At 39.2% G+C, this 24,139-nt stretch overlaps 1 protein-coding gene across 1 annotated transcript in view; it reads left to right on the top strand.

Moving 5' to 3' along the window:
• The window catches only part of CNTNAP2 (contactin associated protein 2), a 2,389,242-nt gene that overhangs the window by 917,621 nt on the left and 1,447,482 nt on the right, over positions 1-24,139 (top strand). The gene's annotated exons all lie outside the window — the stretch shown is intronic.

Raw genomic sequence — 24,139 nt, 5'->3', positions numbered from 1 at the left:
TATTACCAATTTGAAACATCATGCCTTTCTAACATCCAAAAACTTGTTATCTTTAATGGATGGTAACAGTGAAAACTTAATTCCTAGGACTCTGTCCATTTCGTGAAGGAGAGACTCAGAGATGTCTGGGCAGTGAGTGGCTTTTAATAATTCTCAATTGCTGGCCAGCGCTGCGGCTCAATAGGTTAATCCTCCACCCTTGCGGCGCCGGCACACCAGGTTCTAGTCCCAGTCAGGGTGCCGGATTCTGTCCATGTTGCCCCTCTTCCAGTCCAGCTCTCTGCTATGGCCCAGGAGTGCAGTGGAGGATGGCCCAAGTGCTTGGGCCCTGCACCCGCATGGGAGACCAGGAGAAGCACCTGGTTCCTGTCTTTGGATCAGTGTGATGCGCTGGCCTCAGCGCACCGACTGGCCTCAGCGCACCGACTGCGGCGGCCATTGGAGGGTGAACCAGCAGCAAAGGAAGACCTTTCTCTCTGTCTCTCTCTCTCTCACTGTTCACTCTGCCTGTCAACAAAAAAAAATTCTCGATTGCTTTTACATTTGTGAGGATGAAATGGACTTGAGTCACGGACTCACCATACCACACCAAGCTATAGCTTTCATGTGTTTTACGGTTTTTAAAACTGGATTTAATAAAGGTAAACACATCAGAAAAAAATTTTAAAATAGGAGTCCTAAAATCTCAGAAGCCATCATTTTCATTTACTTTTTGCCACAATAAAACTTAATGTCTAACTCAGATGTATCCCACTCATTGGCATGTAACTCCATGCATACAGTGTCTGCATTAAGAACTGTGTCATGCACCCACTCTCAATTTCTTCCTTCTTAGACATCATAGAATATCATCTCTGCCCATTAGCAATACATACTGCTATGCACTGTGTCATGCCGCAAACTCAGCTGTAACTGGGTATTTTTAAAGTGCTTACCTGTTTTCATTGCTTGAGTACTGTGCTCTCCTCTTGAGACACTAGAGATTTCATAATTTTCCGAGTTCAAGGAGATTGAAAACTGCAACCTTCCAAAAGCTTTCTGACCCCTCAGTGCTAATTGGAGTGGAACTTAGTGTAGCACTCACAACTGATGAAGACAAGAAAACCAATGAGCAGTGACAGTCATTTAATCTAGTATCTGAATGCTTGTCTAATTGTCGTAAGTGAAGGATGAACCCATTTGCTATTTTCTGAGTTCGAGCCAGATGTGCTGCTGTGTTTCTCATGGAAGAAATCTCAACAGAGAGTTTCATGGACTGAAGGGATCTCTATTTCTATATTCAATTTTTTGCTCTTGCCCATTATAAAATCTGCTATAGATAATCTGTGAAATGGCAGGACTTAAAACCATATGATGAAGTATGTGGTTTGAATGATCATAAATCCCTACAGACAATTTTTTCTTAGGTTAGGAACAGGAACTGGCTCCATGTAAGGAGTAAATGGCAAACTTTGACGGTATATTGACAAACGTCCCCATTCAAGCAAAATGCTTTTTTCAAGGATTTGCCAAAGTGTCTCAAGTTCAGTTTTCAAATTTTTATTAGAGTTGGCTCTCCGTATCCATGGTTTCAACAAACTACAGGTTGAAAATACACATATTAAACAAGTCTATACTGAATATGTATAGACTCACTTGTTAAGATTCCCTACATAATACAGGGTAAGAACATCTTACATTTACATTGTCCTGGGTGCTCTAAGTAATCTAGAGATGATTTAAAGTATATGAGACAATGTATGCCAATATTACACCATTTTATGCCACTGATTCTGGCATTCTTGGAGCTGGGTCCTGGAGCCACTCCACCACAGATACCAAGGAATGACTGTACACTTAAGGTATTTTGTCTCTGGGAGGTTTCTGTGGATAGATTCATATTGCTTCTTCTTTTTTTATTTATTTGACAGTTAGAGTTACAGACGGTGAGAGAGAGAGGCAGAGAGAAAGGTTTTCCTTCCATTGGTTCACTCCCCAAATGGCCGCTATGGCCAGCACTGCGCCGATCCGAAGCCAGGAGCCAGGTGCTTCCTCATGGTCTCCCATGCGGGTGCAGGTGCTTGAGCACTTGTGCCATCCTCCACTGCCCTCCTGGGCCACAGCAAAGAGCTGGACTGGAAGAGGAGCAACTGGGACTAGAACCGGTGCCCATATGGAATGCCGGCGCTGTAGGCGGAGGATTAACCAAGTGAGCCATGGTGCCGGCCCCAGACCCATACTACTTCTTATGGAAAGTTTTTAAAATAAAGCACAGAGTAGGTTTGTACATTAGATAATCTGATAATCTGTACATTAGATAATTACATAAACAACACAGAGCTGTTTTGCAGTGAAGAGTAGGAATGGAAGCAAATGGGCTACAGAGAAGTTACAGTTGTAACACCATCAGTGGCTGGTTTGCCTCAGTGCCTTCTCACAGATAGAGTAGTGGATTATAGTGGGGAGAGAGCAAAGTCAGCATAGTAAAATAAAAGGTTATTGGAATACATTCCAACTGAGGAATGGGCCAGTAGAAATAGCAAGTGCCCCAACAGGGATCGTAAGATAAACTTATTAAAGTAAATACATTCCAAAGACTGGCATTATGGTGCACTGGGTTAAGTCACCACTTGTGATGCCAGTATCCCTCATGAGAGCCAGTTCCAGTCTTGGCTACTCCAATTCCTATCCAGCTCCCTGCTAAAGCAACTAGGAAGGCAGCAGAAGGTAGCCCAAGCAGTGCTCCTTCTGCTCATGTGGGAGACCCAGATGTAGTTGTAGGCTCCTAGTTTTGACCTGGTCCAACCTCACTCATTGTAGTCATTTGGGGAGTGAATCCATGGATGAAAGATATATCTCTCTCTCTTCCTATCCTTGTTTATTCCTCCTCTCTCTGTAATTCTGCCTTCACATAAATAAATACATCTTTAAAAAAAAAAAACTGCAAGATGATCAATCATGGGTGAATCCTAGCCAAGGGCAGGATCTGTGGCCCCTGCACTGGATGAGGGTTTTGTGGCTCTTCCCCAGTCATTCATGCCTAACTATCTGACTGACAGTTGGTTCTGGTTGCATGAATTGGGACAGATCTATTGCCAAGGTCATCATGCACACAAGTACAGTTTGACTGTAATTTCACAGAGAAAAATATGTGTCCACCCAAGGGATAAGCTAGGGGCATGAGATGCTGAATGAAGACTGATGATTTGGGATGCTCAAAAAAACGGAGTATAATTTATTTCTTAATAATGTCTTAGTGATTTAAGCTAGAAGAAATAAATCAATATAAAGGATTTCCCTTTTTATACTGTAATTAGATTAACAAGTTTAAAAAGAATTATTATCTTTCTCCTTCAATTCTGTATTTGTACTTCTTCCATCACACTTCATTCTTTACTCTTATCTCATTTTCCTTCTTTCTCTGGCCACCTTCCTCATCCACCATCATTTGTTTCTTGTTACATACTTATGTACTTGTTAATAAACTGGAAAGTGTAATAACTTAGCTGTTTATTAAAGCCCATTAATTTTTGTTATAACATACAATTTAAAAATACTAGTTTTTTTTTTTTTATTTTTGAGGGAGAAAAAGGAACCGTCAGCTGTTTTACTTCCCAAGTTTCCACACAGCTGAGACTTGACTGGGCTAAAGGCAGAAGCTTGGAATCCAATTTGGTGCTCCCTTGTGCTTGAACCATCCCTTTATCACCCCAGGGTGTGCATTAGCTGGAAGCTGAATCAAACAGAGCTGGGACTCACACTCAGCACTGTGACATGGGATTCAGGCATCCAAAGTGGTGTTCCAACTGTTACACTAGTGCCCACTCCAGCAGTGAAATTTCTGAGAATGTGGAACCACATTATTTTTTCATCTCCTAAGATTCATGTGTTTGGACTGATGTGTGTTCCACTCCATGCTTTTTTTTTTAAGATCCATTTATTTACTTGAAAGAGTTACAGAGAGGTGGAGGCAGAGAGAGGGAGAGAGGTCTTCCATCCACTGCTTCACTCCCCAAATGACCACAGCAGCTAGAGCTGGGCTGACCCAAAGCCAGGAGCCAGGAGCTTCTTCTGCGTCTCCCACACAGATGCAGGAACCAGAAGACTTGGGCCATTTTCCGCTGCTTTCCCAGGCCGTAGCAGAGAGCTGGATCAGAAGTGGAGCAACCAGGACTCAAACTGGTGCCCACATGGAATGCCAGCTCTGCAGGCAGCAGCTTTACCCTCTAAGCCACAGCGCTAGCCCTTCCATGCTTTTTCTTAATTTCCCAGACTTATGCTGGAGTGAAGGAGGTGCTCACATTTCTGAAGCTCTGAAGCTCACATTTCTCTCTGTCCAGTCCCTGACACATATAAAATTGTATATATATATATATCTATATATATATATATAGATAGATATACATATATATAAATAAAATTTGGAAGACAGAGTTACAGAGAGAAAAGGATAGACAGAAACAGAGAGAGAGATCTCCATCTTCTGGTTCATGCTTCAAATGGCCACAACAGCCAGCGTGTCCAGTCTGAATCCAAGAACCAAGAGATTCATCTGGGTCTCCCACATGGGTGCAGGGGCCCAAGTCCTTGGGCCATCTTTCAAAGCTTTCCCAGGTGCATTAGCAGGGAGCTGGATCAGAAGTGGAGCAGCTGTAACTCACAGCAGCACTCATGTGCAGTGATGCAGGAGTGGTCTGACACCTGTGCCACAACACCAGACTCCAACAGATAATTGTAACATCAGTATTGTTTAGAAAGCCTGGCATAGTGATGCAATACCCCTGGGTCATTATAGAAACAGGAGTTGTGCTCTCCTGTCAAACTGGACCTCTTTGGGTGAAAATGAATAACAACAGGTGCGCTGAGAATGAGACACAATACAGCAGACTGGTTTTCTTCTCCAGATGACAGCTTTAACTGGGTCAGCTCAAATAAATGAGAACTCCACCTAATGAGAAAACCTGGACAAGTAATATTGTAAGATGTGCAATTCTGTAGGAAAACAGTTGCCAAGGTCACACATATCTTGTCCACATCTATCATTCCAGGCCAGACCTTTTTAACCCTATTACCTTACTACTGTGTTATTATATTCATCCTAATTGGGTATTCAAACTCCAGTTTCACACTATTTTAATGAAGTCTACAGAACAGAAAACTATTCTAACATAAATCATATAAAATATTCTAAAATAGTTTTACATAAATATTCAATAACCTTTACTGGTATCTTTGAGCTGGTTGCAGCAAGTATGATATAGTTCATCCTAGGATTCGAGAACCTTCTGTGATATATGCAAAGCCTATTTCTCCCAGTCACTTACCATCATCTACAAGTATTATGTGTTTCATCTACACCAGGTCATTCCACTGCTTTAATCTGTATTGCTTTGTGCATTACATTTAAGTTTTTTTTTATGGTATTTGCTGTAACTAGACCTGTTATATGTATTTAGATGTCTTCCTAGCTAACTTCTATTACTGAAAACCTGCATCAGCAGCTACTTTCTTTGTTACTCTGTTTTGACTGGGATTAATTAGCTGCCAGCTCTTCTGACTTTGAAACACTGTTATTATACAAAGTGCTTGGTGCTTTGTACTTTAAGAATTTGCACAATTGTTTTCTCCACATGCTATATTTGAATCATGTTGAATAGGGATCAATCATTTTCATTTATCTACATTTCTTCCTTCTGGATTTCTACCTTACAAATGACATGCAAAATAGTGATTGAGTTTAAGCTAAATTAATAACAAATGTTTAAATAAAAAGTTAAAACCAACATCATGATAAGTATTCTAATATCGGCAACTTCACCAATCCAGCAAACACTTGTAATCTAACATGTAAAAGAAAAATATTTATAGGAAAGTTATATAAATACTGACACAGGCCCTTTTTTGGACTTTATTTTGTTCCTTTTTGTTGTTGACTTATTTTAATAATAATTCCAACTTGTGAGACATCTATCAAAAAAGCCTTCCATCAAAACTTACATTGTTTTATATTGCAAGCCTTTGCTGAGAGATAACAAATCAAACAATGTATAAAATAAACCCAAGGTGACAGCACCAAACCAGAAAACAGGAACATTTAGAAATGTATTCCAAGGGACTGGCATTGTGGTTGGGATTAAGACAATACCTAGAACACCTGCATCCCATATCAGAGTGCCTGAGTTAGAGCTCTGGCTCCAACTCCCAATTTCAGTTCCCTTGGAATGTGTACTAGTGGAGTAGCAGGTGATACCTCAAATAATTTTGTCCTTGCTACCCATATGGAAGACCTGGATTGAGTTATGTGTGGAAGAGTGATCTATCTTTCTCTCTGCTTCTCTCTCTTTCTTTTTCTGTCATTCTGCATTTCAAATAAATAAAATAAACCCTACATCCACTGTTTCTCTTCCCATATGGTTGCAATGGCCAGAGGTGGATCAGGTTGAAGCAAGGAGCCCAGAACTCCATCTGGGTTTTCCATCTGGGTGCCAAGGGCTCAGGCATTTGGACTATACTCTCCTGCCGTCCCAGGCACATTAGCAGAGAATTGGATAAAAAGTGGAGCAATTAGGGCTCTAACTAGCATTCTAATATGGAATGCTGGTATTGAAGCTTACCCTGTTGCACCATATCACTGGCCTCAAATAAAAATTTTCAGAAGATGTTTTCACACTCAGCTAAACTAGCCTTACATGAGGGAAAATAATTACTTTCTCAGTGATGCATTTTGAATGTGCTACCAGTAATTTTAAATGTGAATTTCTAATTGTCAACAGATGTTCAGTACTAGTTAGACACTATAGGGATTACTGTAATAACTAATAAAGATTTGTATTATACTTATTTACTGTTTGGTTAAAGTATTTTATTTTTGTTATATATTCCTATTCATAGATAATTTTGATATTCCTTATTGAAATGAAATTTGTATTATGGAGAGCAACATATTGGGTTGTTCAAACAAAACAATGAAACTGATCCTCATTTGGTGCTTACAAAAATTATATGGGAAGGCTTAGTGCAGATTCTGTCTTTCACTATTTTTTTTTTGACAGGCAGAGTGGACAGTAAGAGAGAGACAGAGAGAAAGGTCTTCCTTTTGCCATTGGTTCACCCTCTAATAGCCACCGCGGCTGGCGCACTGCAGCCAGAGCACTGCGCTGATCCGAATGCAAGAGCCAGGTACTTCTCCTGGTCTCCCATGGTGTGCAGGGCCCAAGCACCTGGGCCATCCTCCACTGCCCTCCCGGGCCACAGCAGAGAGCTGGCCTGGAAGAGGGGCAACCGGGACAGAATCTGGCACCCCAACCGGCACTAGAAACCTGTATGCCAGTGCCGCAGGCAGAGGATTAGCCTATTGAGCTGCGGAGCCGGCTTCATTATTATTCTCAAGATAAGCCCTCAAAGTCCTTTTTGGGGCAGGGTGCAGATTTCTGTTGGTCAAGGGAATTAGCAGATTCTTACATACCCTCGTGTCTTTGGTGCATCAAAATTGAGAAAACGCCTGTTCTTTATTTACTCTCATTAGGGTTTTTTTTTTTTTTTTATCCACACACTGTATAATTTACATAATTGGCCAAGATACCCAGTTTTTGAAAATTTTATTTTACTACATTTTTATTTATGGATATATGGAGAACAGAATTCAATAATTTCATAAACACAATTCTAATAATACACTGATACTTTCTTCCCTCTCTCTCCTCCAACCTTTACTTCTTTTTAATTTTTTGTAATAACATAAAATCAATTTACTTTATAATCATAGCTCAATGCTCCATTAAACAAAGTTCTATAAGTAAAAATGTAGATAGACCACCATTTCACAGGATATGGAGAAGGTTTATAGACAACAATTAAAACACAAAATATCAGTTTAGCCAATATATTGGTTGTGGGGAGCAACTTGGACTAGACTGTTACTGGGATTAAGACTTATCCTATGCATCTGCTCTCCCACAATATGGCGCGGAGAAGGGAGTAACAACTTCTACGCAGCTGCCTCTCGCCAACTTGAGTGATGACCTGCAGGAGCTGTTCCTGCTCCTGATTGGAGGAGAGCAGCGTACTCGGCGTGTGGGTAGCAGAGTTGGGATTGGTGGAAGAGGACTATAAGGGAGGAGACAGACAACATGCACCAGGAACACCTGAGGAACATCTGAGCAGCCCCCTAGAGAGCTGGCCGGCGGTGTGCCGCTCCCCCGCGGAAGTGGGGAAAGTGGCAGGGGGAACCACCCTTCCACGGAGGTGGAAGGGACGGTACCCAACCCGGGAAGAACCAGCAGCAAACCCGGGGAGGGCCGAGCAGACAAAAGAACAGCGCAGGGTCCTGTGTCGTTCCTCCACGAAGAGGGGGGGCGACATTGGTTTATTTTTTTTACTCTATATATTAGGTACAATAAGTCAACAAAAACATACATTTGTCTTTCTGGGTCTGGCTTATTCACCAAGCATAATGGTCTCCGGTTGCATCCATTTTGTTGGCAAAAGACAGACATTCATTATGTATGTGCACCATATTTCCTTTTTCTACTCTTCAGCTGATGGACTTCTGGGTTCCATAACTAACATATTGTGAATTGAGCTGCTATAAACACGAGGGTACAAACTACTCTTTCATATGCTGATTTCATTTCCTTGGGTATTCCTGAGAGTGGGATCGCTGGATCATTTGGTAAATCTGTTTTCAGACATCTGAGGAATCTCCAGACTGTCTTCAACAATGGCTGTACTTGTTTACCTTTACACCAACAATGTATTCGGGTACCTTTTTCCCCACATCCTCACCAGCAGTAGTTATTTTCTTTATTATTTATTTATTTATTTTTGGATGGCAGCCATTCTGACTAGGGTAGGGTGATTCAATTGTGGTTTTCATTTTCAGTTCCCTGATGGCTAGTAATACTGAACAATTTTTCATGTGTCTGTTGGCCATTTGTATTTCATCCTTTGAAAAATGCCTGTTTAACAATGGATCAGAGAGATACATGCAACACCATGCTCATAGCAGCACTGTTAGTAATAGCCAAAACTTGGAATTAACCAAGGTATCAGTCATCAGATGAATGGATAAAGAAAATGTGGTGTATATATATATATATATATATATATATATATATATACACACACACACACACACACACATACATACATACAATGGAATATTATTCAGCTATAAAAAATGAAATTCTACCATTTACAGCAATATGGACACAATAAGTCTTTGCCTATGGAAGTGTCTTGGTATGTTTTCCCTATGTTCTTCTCTAGTAACTTGATGGATTCAGGTGTTAGGTTTAGGTATTTGATTCATGGTGAGTTGATTTATGTAGTGTAAGGTAGGGATCTTGTTTCATACCTCTGCCTGTGAAGATACAATTTTCTCAACACCATTTATGAAGAAATAGTATAATTTTAGTTTATTTGTCAAAGATTAGTTGGTTGTAGGTGTGTGGATTAACTTCAGTATTTTCTCCTCTGTTCCACTGGTCAACATGTTTATTTCTGTTCCAGTAGTAAGCTCTTTTGATTATAACAGCCTTGTAGTATGTCTTGGAATCTGGTATTGTGATGACTTTAGCTTTGATTTATTGCTTAAGGTTTAGTATTCAGGGTCTTGTATGTCCCCACTCCCATTGCACCTCCTACTCCCTTTCCCATCCCATTCATCATTAAGATTCATTTTAATTAATTTTATATACAGAAGACCAATTCTAAGTAAAATTTCAACAGTTTGCACTCCCTCTACACACACAAGGTATAAAGTACTGTTTGAGAACAAGTTTTGCGTAACTATCATAGTAAAACTCATTAAGGACAGAGTCCTACATGGAGAGTAAGTTCACAGTGAGTTCTGTTGTTAATTTAGCAACTGATACTCTTATTTATGATGTCAGTGATCACCCAAGGATCTTGTCATGAGCTGCCAAGGCTACGGAAGCCTTTTGTGACCACAAACTTCATCAGTATTTAGACAAGTCCTTAAGCAAAATGGGAATTTTGTCCTCCCTTCAGAGAAAAGTACACCCTTCTTTCCAGTGGGGTCTCACTAAAGAGATCCTTCATGCAGGATATTTTTGCCACAGTGCCTTGGCTTTCCAAGCTTAAATATTCTCATGGGCTTTTCAGCCACATCCAAATGACTTAAGGGCTGATTCTAAGGTCAGAGTGTTACTTAATGTGATTGACATTCTGTGAGTCTGCTGTGTGGAATGTTTCCCATGTTGGACATTCTCTCCTTTTAAATTCTCTCTTTTTATTATTGTCAGGCACTTGATGCTTTTTATATGATCTCTTTAACACTTAATCCTACCTATATGTTTATTTTAATAGTATGACCACTTTAACAATTTTTTAAAGATTTATTTATTTATTTATTTGAAAGAGTTACACAGAGAGAGAAGGAGAGGTAGAGAGAGAGGTCTTCCATCTGCTGGTTTACTCCCCAATTGGCTGCAATGGCCAGAGCTGTGCCAATCCAAAGCCAGGAGCCAGGAGCTTCTTCTGGATCCCCCATGTGGGTACAGAGGTACAAGGACTGTGGCCATCCTCCACTTCTTTCCCAGGCCACAGCAGAGAGCTAGATCAGAAACAGAGCAGCTGGGACTTGAACTGATGCCCATATGGAATGCCAGCACTGAAAGTGACAGCTTTGCTGTTAACCCACAGCACCAGCCCCACTTTAACAATTAAGATGGCATTTTTGCCACCAATTTTAATGCGATTTGGAGTCCCATGACAAGTTTTTAAACTATACCCTTAGAAGAAAGTTCATAGAAATATACACAGAACTATACAGCTATACAGTTAAAAACTACTTTCTTTCTCTCTTATTCCCCCTTTTATTTTTTAGAGATCTGTTTTATTTTTTAAAGATTTATTTATTTATTTGAAAGTCAGAATTACACAGAGAGAAGAGAGGCAGAGAAAGAGGAGAGAGAGAGAGAGAGATGTCTTCCATCCAATGGTTCACTCCCCAATTGGCCACAACAGCTGGAGCTGCACTGATCCGAAGCGAGGAGCCAGGAGCTTCTTTCAGGTCTCCCACGTGGGTGCAGCAGCCCAAGGACTTGGGCCATCTTCTACTGCTTTCCAGGCCATAGCAGAGAGCTGAATGGAAAGTGGAGCAGCCGGGTCTTGAACTGGCACCCATATGGGATGTCAGCGCTTTAGGCCAGGGTGTTAACCTGCTGTACCACAGCACCAGCCCCTCAGAGATCTATTTTCAATTAATTTTATATACATATGATTAACTCTGTCAAGTAAAGAGTTCAACAGATAGTGTAAAGAAGAGAAAAGACAGTAAAAAACTGTTCCTTCACAGACAAGACAAGGGCTCTTCAAGTCATTGCTTTTCATAGTGTCAATTTAACTTCTACAACTTTTGTTTTAGGTGTTCTATTAGTTCTCACAGATCAGAGAGAACATATAGTATTTGTCCCTTTGAGACTGGATTATTTCACTAAGTATGAAGTTTTCCAGATTGATTCTTTTGTTGCAAATGAACAGATTTAATTTTTTAACCACTGTGTAGTATTCCATAGTGTACATATCCCATAATTTCTTTATCCAGTCTTCAGTTGATGGGCATTTAGGTTGATTCCATATCTTAGCTATTGTGAATTGAGCTACAATAAACATGGAGGTACGGATAACTTTTGTCTACTGAGTTCATTTCCCTTGGATAAATTCCCAGGAGTGAGATCTCTAGGTCATATGGTAGGTCCATATTCATATTTTTGGTGTATCTCCATACTGTCTTCCATAGTAGCTTTACTAGTTTACATTCCCACCAACAGTGGATTAGGGGACGTTTTCCCCCACATCCTCTAGTATTTGTTGTTTGTTGATTTCTGTACAATAGACATTCTAACTGAAGTGAGGTAAAACCTTATTGTGGTTTTGATTTTCATTTCCCTGACAGCCAGAAATCTGAATATTTTTTCATATGTCTGTCGGCCATTTGGATTTCTTCTTTTGAAAAATGTTTAAGTCCTTTGCTCATCTCGTCCTTTGCTCATCTCTTAACTGGGCTGTTTGTTTTATTGTTGTGGAGTATTTTGATCTGTTTTTACATTCTGGTTATTAATTCTTTATCAGTTGCATAGCTTTCAAATATTTTCTCCCATTCCGTCAGTTGCCTCTTCATTTTCCTGACTGTTTCTTTTGCCCTACAGAAGGTTCTCAATTTCATGTAATCCCATTTGTTAATTTTGGCTTTGACTCCCAGTGCCTCTGGGGTCTTTTCCAAGAACTCTTTGCCTGTTTCAATGTTTTACAATGTTTCCCCAATGTTTACAGTTAATTTGATGGTGTTGGATCATAGATTTAGATCTTTAATCCATGTTGAGTGGATTTTTGAGTAAGGTGTAAGGTAGGGGTCTCACTTCATTCTTCTGTGTGTGGAAACCCCGTTTTCGCAACACCACTTGTTGAAGAGACTGTACTTGCTCCAGGGATTGGTTTTAGCTCCTTGGTCAAATAGGTAGATGTTTGGATTGATTTCTTGTGTTTCTATCCTATTCCAGTGGTCTATGCATCTTTTTGTACCAATACCAGGTGTTTTCATGATAACTGCGTTGAACTATATCTTGGAATCTGATATTGTGATGCCCCAGCTTTGCTTTTATTATATAAATTTCCTTTAGGTATTGGAGGTCTCCTGTACCTCCATATGAATTTCAGCATCATTTTTTCTAGATCTGAGAGGAATGTCATTGGTATTTGGATTGGTATCACATTGAATCTGTAATTTGCTTTCAGAAGAATGGACATATTGATGTTATTGATTCTTCCAATCCATGAACATGGACGCTTTTTCCATTTTTTTGTATCTTCTTCTATTTCTTTCTTTATGTTCTGTAATTCTTATTATAGAGATCCTTGGTTAAATTTATTCCAAGGTATTTGATATATTTTGTACCTATTATGAATTTGATCGATCTTAGAATTTCTTTCTCAGCTGTGGCACTGCTTTGTATACAAAAGCTGTTGATTTTATGTATTGACTTTATATTCTGCTACTTTATCAAACTCTTCTATGAGTTCCAATAATCTCTTATGGAGTCTTTTGAATCCCCTATATATAGAATCATGTCATCTGCAAAGTTTTACTTCTTTTTTCTCAATTTATATCCCTTTGATTTCTTTTTCATGTGTAATGACTCCGGCTAAAACTTCCAGGAATATATTGAATAACAGTGGTGAGAGTGGGCATCACTGTGTGGTCCTGAAATCAATGGGAATGCTTACAAAACTTTTCCCCATTCAATATTACACTGGCTGTGGGTTTGTCATAAATTCCCTTGCTTGGGCTGAGGAATATTCCTTCTATACCCAATTGCTTAGAGTTTTCATCATGAAAGGGTGGTTTATTTCATCAAATGCTTTCTCTGCATCTATTGAGATAATCTTACGGTTTTTGTTCTTCAATTTGTTTAAGTGATGTATCACACTGATTGATTTGCAAATGTTGAACCATCCATGCATGCCAGGGATAAATCCCATTTGATCTAGATGAATGATCAATCTTTCTGATGTGTTGTTGGATTCTATTGGCTAGAATTTTGGTGAGGATTTTTGCACCTTTGTTCATCAGGTAAATTGGCCTGTAGTTCTCTTTCTCTGTGGCATCTTTTTCAGGTTTAGGAATTAAGGTGATGCTGGCTTTGTAGAAAGAATTTGGGAGGATTCTCTCCCTTTTATTGTTTTGAATAACTTGAGAAAAATTGGAGTTAGTTCTTTAAATGTGTGTTAGAATTTAACAGTGATGCCTTTGTTCCTGGGCTTTTCTTTATTGAGAGGGTCTTTATTACTGATTCAATTTCTGTCTTTCTTATGTGTCTGTATTTTCTATGTACTCATGACTCAATAGAGGTGGGTTGTTGTCTCCAGGAATCTATGCAAATGCATAGAAAGCTTCTAGGTTTCCCAGTTTGTTGGCATACAGCTCTTTGTAGTAATGTCTGATGATTCATTTTATGTCTGTGGTGTTACATTTACTTTTTCATATCTAATTTTATTGATATGGGTCTTCTCTCTCCCTTTTTTTTTTGGTCAGTTGGGCTAATGATGTGTCAACTTTGTTTATTTTTTCAAGAAACCAGCTCTTTGTTTTGCTGATTGCTTGTATTTTTTTATTTCAATTTTGTTGACTTCTCTAATTTTAATTATTTCTTTTATTCTACTAGTTTTTGGTTTGGTTTGCTGTTGTTTTTAATGATCCTTGAGGTGCATAGGTAGTTCATTTATTTGGTGGCTCTCCAGTTTGATGTAGGCACCAATTGCAATGAACATTCCTCTTAATACTGCTTCACCCTCCAAATGGCCGCTACAGCCTGCGCACTGTGCTGATCTGAAATCAGGAGCCAGGTGCTTCCTCCTAGTCTCCCATGAAGGTGCAGGGCCCAAACACTTAGGCCATCCTCCACTGCACTCCCAGGCCACAGCAGAGAGCTGGACTGGAAGAGGAGCAACCGGGACAGGACCGGCGCCCCCACCGGAACTAGAACCCGGGTTGCCGGTGCCACAGGCAGAGGATTAGCCAAGTGAGCCATGGTGCCGGCCCAAGGAACGCTTTTTCAAAGGGATGGAAAATAGCAATTTCTCAATAAAAAAAATCCACTGAATAAAGTGTCAGTGAAGACAAGTTCCTATTCATTCTTCTTCCATCTCATAACCCCTTTTCCATCCAGAGTGGTCACCATGTCGATTCTACTGAGCTTGGTAACATAGGTAGAATCCCATTATAGGAATCTCAAATAGACAAGCCCGAACAGTTCATGCGTGGGGTACATGGTGTAATGGAGTCCAGGAGGTGCTATTACAACATAAGGAGTCAGGTCAGGTTTCTAATCCACTAGGGTTGACTCCTTTGGCTTGCTTTTTAGCTCTATGTCTTGCTGAATAATCCTGTATGTATTGAGTGTCACTGATAATTTTATTGCATTTTATATGGAAAAAGATATAAATTAATCAAAACTGGTAATTAGAAAAAATATTAATGTCGCATGATAATAAAGAATTACCTATCAAGCTTGTCTGCATATCATTGATTTTCTAGAGAAATGCATTGATTTTCCATGGGGAAAAATCTTATTATTCATTATTGATCAGAATTGAGAGTCTGTGAAGGTAAATGTCAATTAGTAGAAGATTAATAAATTGCAGAAGATTTTTTACCTGTTAATCATTTTAGTCAATAGAATAATGATTAATTTACAGACTTATTTCCTTGTAAAATATTAACCAATTTTGCACCTTAGAAATTCTGTTTAATCATTCTTTCTTTCATTGATCATATAAGGTATTCTTTCATGTCATTTATTTATTGAACTGCCTCCAGCTTTTTGCTTTTTTCTCCAGTAATGAGCTAAGTAAATCTTTGATATATACCTGCTGTATATTTGTGTAAGAATTATAGTTTTTAACATTTTTAAACTTTTACTTGGCAACTCATTGTGGAAAAAAGTTGTTCAGTGAAAATATGTTACTTTCTTGTTCTTTATTTGCTTCCTAAGCCTTTGGCTATATAAAAATCATATCTAAAAAATTTCTAGAGCTTTAAGATCATGATAATTTTAACCAAAAGCAATTTTTACTTGAAATACTTTTATAATCATTTTATTAAGTTGTCATTTATTTGTATGTAAAGTATGCAGTTATAGCATAAATAGAAAATGACATAATAATACAATAATTATAATAAGCAGGAGAAAAAGCCCCAAATAAAAAGAAACAAAAATGTAGTGTTTTAGTGTAAATATTCAAAACAGACACATCCTAGCTCAGAAGGCCTGGGTTCAGATCCCAGCTCTGGCTTCCCATTCAAGTTCTCACTAACACAGATGCTGGGAGAGAGCAGGTGATGGCTCAAGCACTTGGGTCCCTGCCACCCACTCTGGAGATCCCCATCAAATTCCAGCTCCTGGCTTTGGCATTGCCCAACGCTAGTCATTATGGGCATAGGGGGAATGAACCACCAATGAAAGATATGTCTCTGTCTCTCAAACAAATAAAATAACCTAATAAAAAAAATAAGAAATATCACTATCATGTTATCATTGTTTAGAATTTTGTGATTAAGAAATATGAGATGACCAAGTATTCAGGCTTGCAGGTTCAGACTTTTGACAAAATCCTGCAATAATTACATGGTTCCGTAACGAGTCACTCAAGTTCAGTGAGCATCAAGAAGTTCTAGGACCTGGCCTTCTTTTCATAAAAAGCACATTTGCACAGCCCCCTTATTTCTGTTTTCAATTACACATCTCCTAGAGACAAATATTTAAAAGGGCTGATTAAATTGTTCAGTCTTGTTTAGTGCTCCTATAGTTTGTTGTTTGTTTTTAGTCAGTTCTTTGGATGATGTGCCTTTCAGACCACTGCACTCCTGTCCAATGCAAAGAAGAGTACTATGATTATTTCCTTGACATGAATCATTCATTTCTAATAATTCAGTGGAAAGTCAAAATAACGTCATCCTGCATCTCACTGCAGAAATGAACTTGTTTTAGCTTACAGTTTCTAATTTGTTTTTAGCACACAGGAAAACACCCATAACTTTTCAAGTCAAAACATCCCTAAATCATAGCCTACTGATTTAATTTAGTTTGGCATTTTAAGATATATCTTAAATGTATAAGATAAACTTAAAATTGTTACATTTTGGTTTAATGATCATCAAATATTACCATAGACATGTAACTTTTTTCTAAGCTTTTTATCTCTTAATACTTGAAAACAATATCTTTTTCCTTCTATCAAATACTGATGACTTTCTGGTCTATAGAAGGCTAAGAAAAAACTCCCTAGCACAACCTGAAGGATGCCCATCACTCAACATTCTTGTGCTAATGAAGACATTGTGGATATGGCTATGCAGCCCTGTTTTCTCCTTTTTAAAAAAATCTTCTAGCACAGAGATGGATATTTCTCAAAACTGTCTTACGTGTGAAGATTCTATATTATTTTGACAATTTTGGTTACCCCTGTAGACTGTCTCAACCTTGTAGGTTTCTTTGTTGAAGTTCAGAGACCAGAATTACAAACAGTATTTCGTGAACTCTATCTTTTACTACAGTGGAATAAAACTGCCTGTGCCATTTCTTTGGCCTGGTTTTACGGTTAGAGCTCAGTGAGTCATTGTCTGCTGGGAATAATTGACAGTGACTCCTGGGTATATACTCTAACAGGTCTGCTCTTCCAGAAATACAAGTTTGTACAGCTTCCTCTTCATCCACTATTTAGAAAATTGCCCTAAATTGGTCATGTTAGTCCCACTTGCCATGTCTCCATATCCCTATTTTATAGAAAAATTTCCCAATTTGTTCTGTATTTTCATCATGCAGAAATGCTAGTGTTGTCTACAAATCAGATATTATATGTATGTATATTTTCTATTTCAGCATCATTAACATAAATTTTAAGTAAGATCTCTGGAGAATTCTTTTTTTTTCAGACATTTATTTATTTGAAAGGCATAGTAGAGACAGAAGGAGAGAGAGAGAGAGAGAGAGAAAGAGAGAGAGAGAAAGGGGTTACATCTGCTGGTTCACTCCCCAAATGACCACAAAGGCAAAAGCTGTGCAGGTCCAAAGGCAGAGCCAAGAGATTGTTCTGGGTCTCCCACGTGGGTGCAGGAGCCCAAGTCCTCAGGCCACTCTTTGCTGTTTTCTCAGGCATGTTAGCAGGGAGCTGGATTGGAAGTGAAACAGCCAGTACCCAAACCAGCACCCAGATGGGATGCTGGCATCATAGCCAAAAGCTTTACATGCTAATTCTTTTGGTGACCAGTTTCTATCCAGAAAACATACAATCAATTTATTTATCATTCTCTCCACAGCAAAACATTACCTTGAACATATTGCGTTTTGTATATTATTTTTGTGGAATTTTGTCAGTTATTATTTTCCTTCAATTTGGACAACAACCGGACTCTTCCTGGAGCCTGTGTTTATTTTCCCAATTAAAGAATTTTATTACACTATATTCATCAAACATCATAGTGATGGCCATTTTATATGTTACTAATTAACTATATTAGTTTTTTTTTTTTTTTGATAGGCAGAGTGGACAGTGAGAGAGAGAGAGACAGAGAGAAAGGTCTTCCTTTGCCGTTGGTTCACCCTCCAATGGCCGCTGCGGCCAGCGCGCTGTGGCCAGCGCACCATGCTGATCCGAAGCCAGGAGCCAGGTGCTTCTCCTGGTCTCCCATGGGGTGCAGGGCCCAAGCACTTGGGCCATCCTCCACTGCACTCCCGGGCCACAGCAGAGAGCTGGACTGGAAGAGGGGCAACTGGGACAGAATCCGTTGCCCCGACCAGGACTAGGACCCAGTGTGCCTGTGCCGCAAGGTGGAGGATTAGCCTAGTGAGCCACGGCGCCAGCCACTATATTAGTTTTACAAATTTGGTGTTGACTACTCTTTATAATAGATTACACTCATTTGTCAATTACAGAATTGAAAATCTTTAATTGTAACTGCTAGTCAATCTGTAGAGATAATTTGAGCAAAATTTATACCTGACTATAGTATAGTCTTTGTCTTATGGTAAGCTTTGCATAAGACTGAAGTCTTCAGATACTTACATTATTCAACTTTGGGGGAATAGCCTGAAATGAACACGAGGAAAGCAAAATCCACTTGCTGGAGAAGGAGTTTACAGATTCATGCTTTGTTCTCTTCCCTACATATGCCAACATTTGTTTAAACAGTGTGAGATAATTATAGAGGCAACTGAGTTTTAAGAAATGCTATAGATCGATACCACGTCCCTCTTAATCCAGATTCCTCCAACAGCATTTTGTAAAACTAGTGTGCAGTATCTCAGCCAGGATATTAACATTGAGACAGTAAGAGCACACAATCTTTTCCATCACCACAGAGATTCATCATGTGTTCTTGGATAACCACAACTACTACTCCAATCCTCCTCCATTGTGCCAGCATCCACCATGGGTTACGTTAACCAAAGTGTTTAAACATCGTTGATTCTGTTTGGCTGGGAGCTGCCATTTCTCTGTGACCCCTTAGCCACCCGTTGTGATTTCTAGGCTTCTTTCTTGTGCCAGCAACTTTCTGAATGCCCAGCGGTTACCACTGGGGATGTAATTGAGTCTTTGTGTGGCCAACTTATTTGGCTGTCACATTAAAATGATTAAAAGCAAATGAAATTAAATTGGCAAACAAACAAGCTGTATGCACATTAATGTTTATTGCAGCTCAATTCACAATAGCTAAGACCTGGAACCAACCCAAATGCCCATCAACAGTAGACTGGATAAAGAAATGATGGGACATGTACTCTATAGAATACTATACAGCAGTCAAAAACAACGAAACCCGGTCATTTGCAACAGGATGGAGGAATTTGGAAAACATCATGCTGAGTGAATTAAGCCAGTCCCAAAGGGACAAATATCATATGTTCTCCCTGATCGATGACAACTAAATAAGCACCAAAGGGGAAACTTGTTGAAGTGAAATGGACACTATGAGAAACAGTGACTTGATCAGCTCTTGTCCTGACAGTTGATGTACAATGTAATACTTTATCCATTTTAGTATTTTTTTTGTTCTAGTACCATTGGTTGAACTCTAATTAACACACAATTGTTCTAAGGTGTTTAAATTTTAACTGAAAGATGATCCCTGTTAGGAATTTGGGAAACATTATGCTGAGTGAAATAAGCCAATCCCAAAGGGACAAATACCGCTTGTTCTCCTTGATAGGTGACAACAAACTGAGCACCAAAAGGGAAACCTGTTAAAGTGAAATGAACACTATGAGAAATGGTGACTTGATCAGCCCTCACCCTGACTGTTGATGAGCAGCTTAATATGTTATCCCTCTTAGTATTTTTTTTTGTTTGTTCTACTTAATACTTTTGGTTGAATACTGTAATCAATACACAATTCTTCTTAAGTGCTGAAACTTAAAAGTGATCACTGTTAAATATAAGAGTGGGAATAAGAGAGGGAAGAGATGTGCAATTTGGGACATGCTCAAGCTGACTTACCTCAAACAGTAGAGTTAGAAACATACCAGGGGATTCCAATTCAATCCCATCAAGGTGGCATGTACCAATGCCATCTCACTAGTCCCAGTGATCAATTTCTGTTCACAATTGATCATAATGATAGGACTAAGAACCAAAGGGATCACATAAACAAGACTAGTGTCTGCAAATACTAGCTGATAGAATAAAAAAGTGAGAGAACGATCCAACATGGGAAGTGAGATACACAGCAGACCCATAGAATGGCAGATGATGTCCTAAACAGCACTCTGGCCTCAGAATCAGCCCTTAAGGCATGTGGATCCAGCTGAAAAGCCCATGAGAGTATTTCAGGCATGGAAAGCCAAGACACTCTGGGAAAAAAAAAAAAAAAAAAAAAACTAAATGAAAAATCTCCGCGAATGAGATCCCAGTGGAAAGAATGGGTCATCAAAGAAGGAGGTACCTTTCTCTGAAGGGAAGAGAGAACTTCCACTTTGACAATGGCCTTGTCTAAAAATGATCAGAGTCAGTGAACTCAGGGGGCTTCCATAGCCTTGGCAGCTCATGACAAGAGTCTAGGGTGATTACTGATGCCATAAACAAGAGTGTCAATTTGTTAAGTCAACAACAGGAGTCACTGTGCACTTACTCCTCATGTAGGATCTTTGTCCTTAGTGTGCTGTACACTGAGATTTAATGCTATAACCAGTACTCAAACAGTATTTTTCACTTTATGTTTCTGTGTGGGAGCAAACTGTTGAAATCTTTACTTAATGTATGCTAAACTGATCTTCTGTATATAAAGAGAACTGAAAATGAATCTTGATGTGAATGGAAGGGGAGAGGGAGTGGGAAAGTGGAGGGTTGCGGGTGGGAGGGACGTTTTGGGGGGGGAAGCCATTGTAATCCATATTCTGTACTTTGGAAATTTATATTCATTAAATAAAAGTTAAAGAAACAAACAAAAAAAAAAGCGAATGAAAACCTTGTCAATCTAACCTGCCCCCTAGTTTAAGGGCTTGAACAAGGGTAAGTAACTGGCTTGTTCCTCCCTGTATTTCCCCGAATCTGTCTTGATCTCAGTTTCTATCCAGCTGGACACACTTTGTCACCTAAGAATTTAATCCCAGGCCGGTGCTGCGGCTCAGTAGGCTAATCCTCCTCCTGGGGTGCCAGCACACCGGGTTCTAGTCCTGGTCGGGGTGCCGGATTCTGTCCCGGTCGCTCCTCTTCCTGTCTAGCTCTCTTCTGTGGCCCGGGAGTGCAGTGGAGGATGGCCCAAGTGCTTGGGCCCTGCACCCACATGGGAGACAAGGAGAAGCACCTGGCTCCTTGCTTCAGATCAGTGTGGTGCGCTGGTTGCAGCAGCCATTGGGGGGTGAATTAACGGAAAAAGGAAGACCTTTCTCTCTGTCTCTCTCTTTCCTATCTCTCTCTCACTGTCCACTCTTCCTGTCAAAACAAAAATCTCAATTTTCTAATTAATCATGTGGTTTAAAACTTCTTTCTCATTCTGAATTACATGGGATAAATTAATGTACATATCTCAGATAGCTCCTGAGTGTGCTTATTTGCAATAGTCAATTTTTTATGGCTTCAAAGTTAAATGTATTTGCATTTCTAGGAAAATCTTGATGAATACAAAATTGAAGGTAAGATCATAAGATATACATCAAAGCATTATAATGTTTAAGTATTTATGTGAAATGTAGATAAATAGGTCTTGTCTGTAGAAAGGAATTACACTAAAATACTAGTTTCAAATTATATAAATCAGATCAGAAGCCCAAAGAGTTATTTTATGTTGGTTTATTTCATTAACAAATTACTACTTAATTTGAATAAAACTGAACACTACTTTATGAATGATACATACTTGTTTCACTGATATATTTTTGTTCAGGCTCACAAACTATCATAATTTTATTTATTAAATTCAAATTATATCTTATTATTTACAATAATGGTTAAATATTGAAATTAAAACAGTCTCACATATTTGGCTTATTCTAATAATATCTTATTTCTGCTAGACGTTTTCTTTTATTTTTTCCCAGGATTCTTTCATGTTAACTACATGTCCCCTGGATGGTTTCACGTGATATTTCCCAAAGACAAGTTGAATAAAATAAACCTAAATATCATCATTTTATTCTCAGAATAACTTAATAGCTATTAAGGCTTTGTTGCTTGATACTTATTCAAAAGATATATTTGAAATAAGATTTTTAAATGATTTTAAGATCCATTTATTTATTTGAAAGGCAGAGTTACACAAAGAGAAGGACACACACACACACAGAGAGAGAGAGAGAGAGAGAGAATCTTTCATCTACTGATTTACTCCCCAAATAGCTGTGATGGCCAGGGCTAGGTCAGACCATAGGTAGGAGCCAGGAGCTTCAGCTGGTCTCCCTTGTAGGTGTAGGGGCCCAAACACTTGGGACATCTTCAGCTGCCTTTCCAGACACATTGGGAGGGAGCTGGATTGGGGACTCGAATATGGGATGCTGGCATTGTGGGAGACAGCCTAACCTGCTATGCCACAATGCCGACCGTCATGATCTTTAATGTTTTAGTCTCCAAAACCTTTGTTGATAGTGGGCTAATGAAGCTTATTACTTATTAATTTAGTTTCTGTGTCAAAATAATCCATAAAATTATTGCAATCTGCATCTATCATAGCTGATTACTTCAAGAAGAAAAATCACACACACACACACACACACACACACAACAGAGGACTTCCTCATCTTCAATGTGCTCTATATTATGGATGTCACCCTTCCTCCCCACCTCAGTTGAGGAAAATGTGTTTAGAAGTAAAGATCATGGTTATCTATTTCATTTTAGATTATTCAGTTCACAGAGCAAATAAATTTTCTTATGAACAGAGGAATGCCACATAGTTTTAGAAACACCCTTCCCATCACACAGAAAATGAATAAACATTCATTATAAATGAAAACATTAAAGATGGAAACTATGGTGTGTATTCTCTGTTGATCAGAATCCGAAGCTGGCTAGTAGTCTCATATTCTAACTAAAGAGAACCCTATGGTTGCATATACACAGCACTGCTATTAACAAACATTGTTCATTTAAGTCAGCCTGTTAATTTGCTGAAAAAGAAGCTGTTTAGTGAATCATTTAGTATCACAGAAACAAAACAAAGGGCGATAATTGTACAAATTATTCCTTTCATCTTACTGAATTGCCAGTGAACAAAGGCAACCAGTGCTACACTTTGGGTTAAGTAGTTAGGTTCTCACAGATAAGAATTTTGGTTTAGAAAGATCCCGTTCAGGTGGGGCACGGTGTGCAATGGAAGCAGAGAGGACGTGCAAGTGCCGCTGGGCGAGGAGCTCGGATAAGGTCCAGCCGTCTCATGAGTGGGGATGCAGGGCCTCTGGCACCTGGGACACTTGTGAATGTGACTGAAGAAGAGCAAGAGTCAGAGATGTGACAAAAAGTCCCAACAGGACACTGAAGATGTCAGCAAACAGTACAGGGGAAAGAGGAACTGGAACAAGCTTTGTTACGGAAAAGTAAAGACTTTTTCTTTTTGAAATGTTTTTCAGACACTCAAATAGGAAGGGTCTTCATAAATTTCTTGAAAAAAATATGCATTATCTTTTTTTTTTAAAAAAAGATGCATTTATTTATTTTTGGCAGAGTTTCAGAAAGACAGAGGCAGAGGAGAGAGGTTTTCTATCTGCTGGTTCACTCCCCAAATGGCCACAACGGCCAGAGCTGCACTGATCTGAAGCCAGGAGCTTCTTCCAAGTCTCCTATGTGGGTGCAGGAGCCCAGGCACTTGGGCCATCTTCTGCTGCTTTCTCAGTCCATAAGAGAGCTGGATTGGAAGCAGAGCAGCCGGGACTCAAACCAGTGTCCATATGGGATGCTGGCACTGCAGGCAGCAGCTTTACCCGCTACACCACAGCACCGGCCCCTGTGCATTATCTTTTAACTCTGTTTTTCCATGGATTTCTTCCAAGTCTCCTCATATGTCAGGGATGGGGACTCTCTGGCCTGTAGGCTGTATAATACCTATGAAATCATTTGCTATGTCCTGCCAAGGCAACCATAGGCAGTGATGTGGGAGAAGTGGGGTTTAGTTTTAATCCAGGTTCTTGACATTTACGTAAAAAGCATTTTA

Source organism: Oryctolagus cuniculus, chromosome 3, assembly GCF_964237555.1.
Source record: "Oryctolagus cuniculus chromosome 3, mOryCun1.1, whole genome shotgun sequence".
NCBI classification, from domain to species: domain Eukaryota; kingdom Metazoa; phylum Chordata; class Mammalia; order Lagomorpha; family Leporidae; genus Oryctolagus; species Oryctolagus cuniculus.
This window is presented reverse-complemented; position numbering and strand designations above follow the sequence as displayed.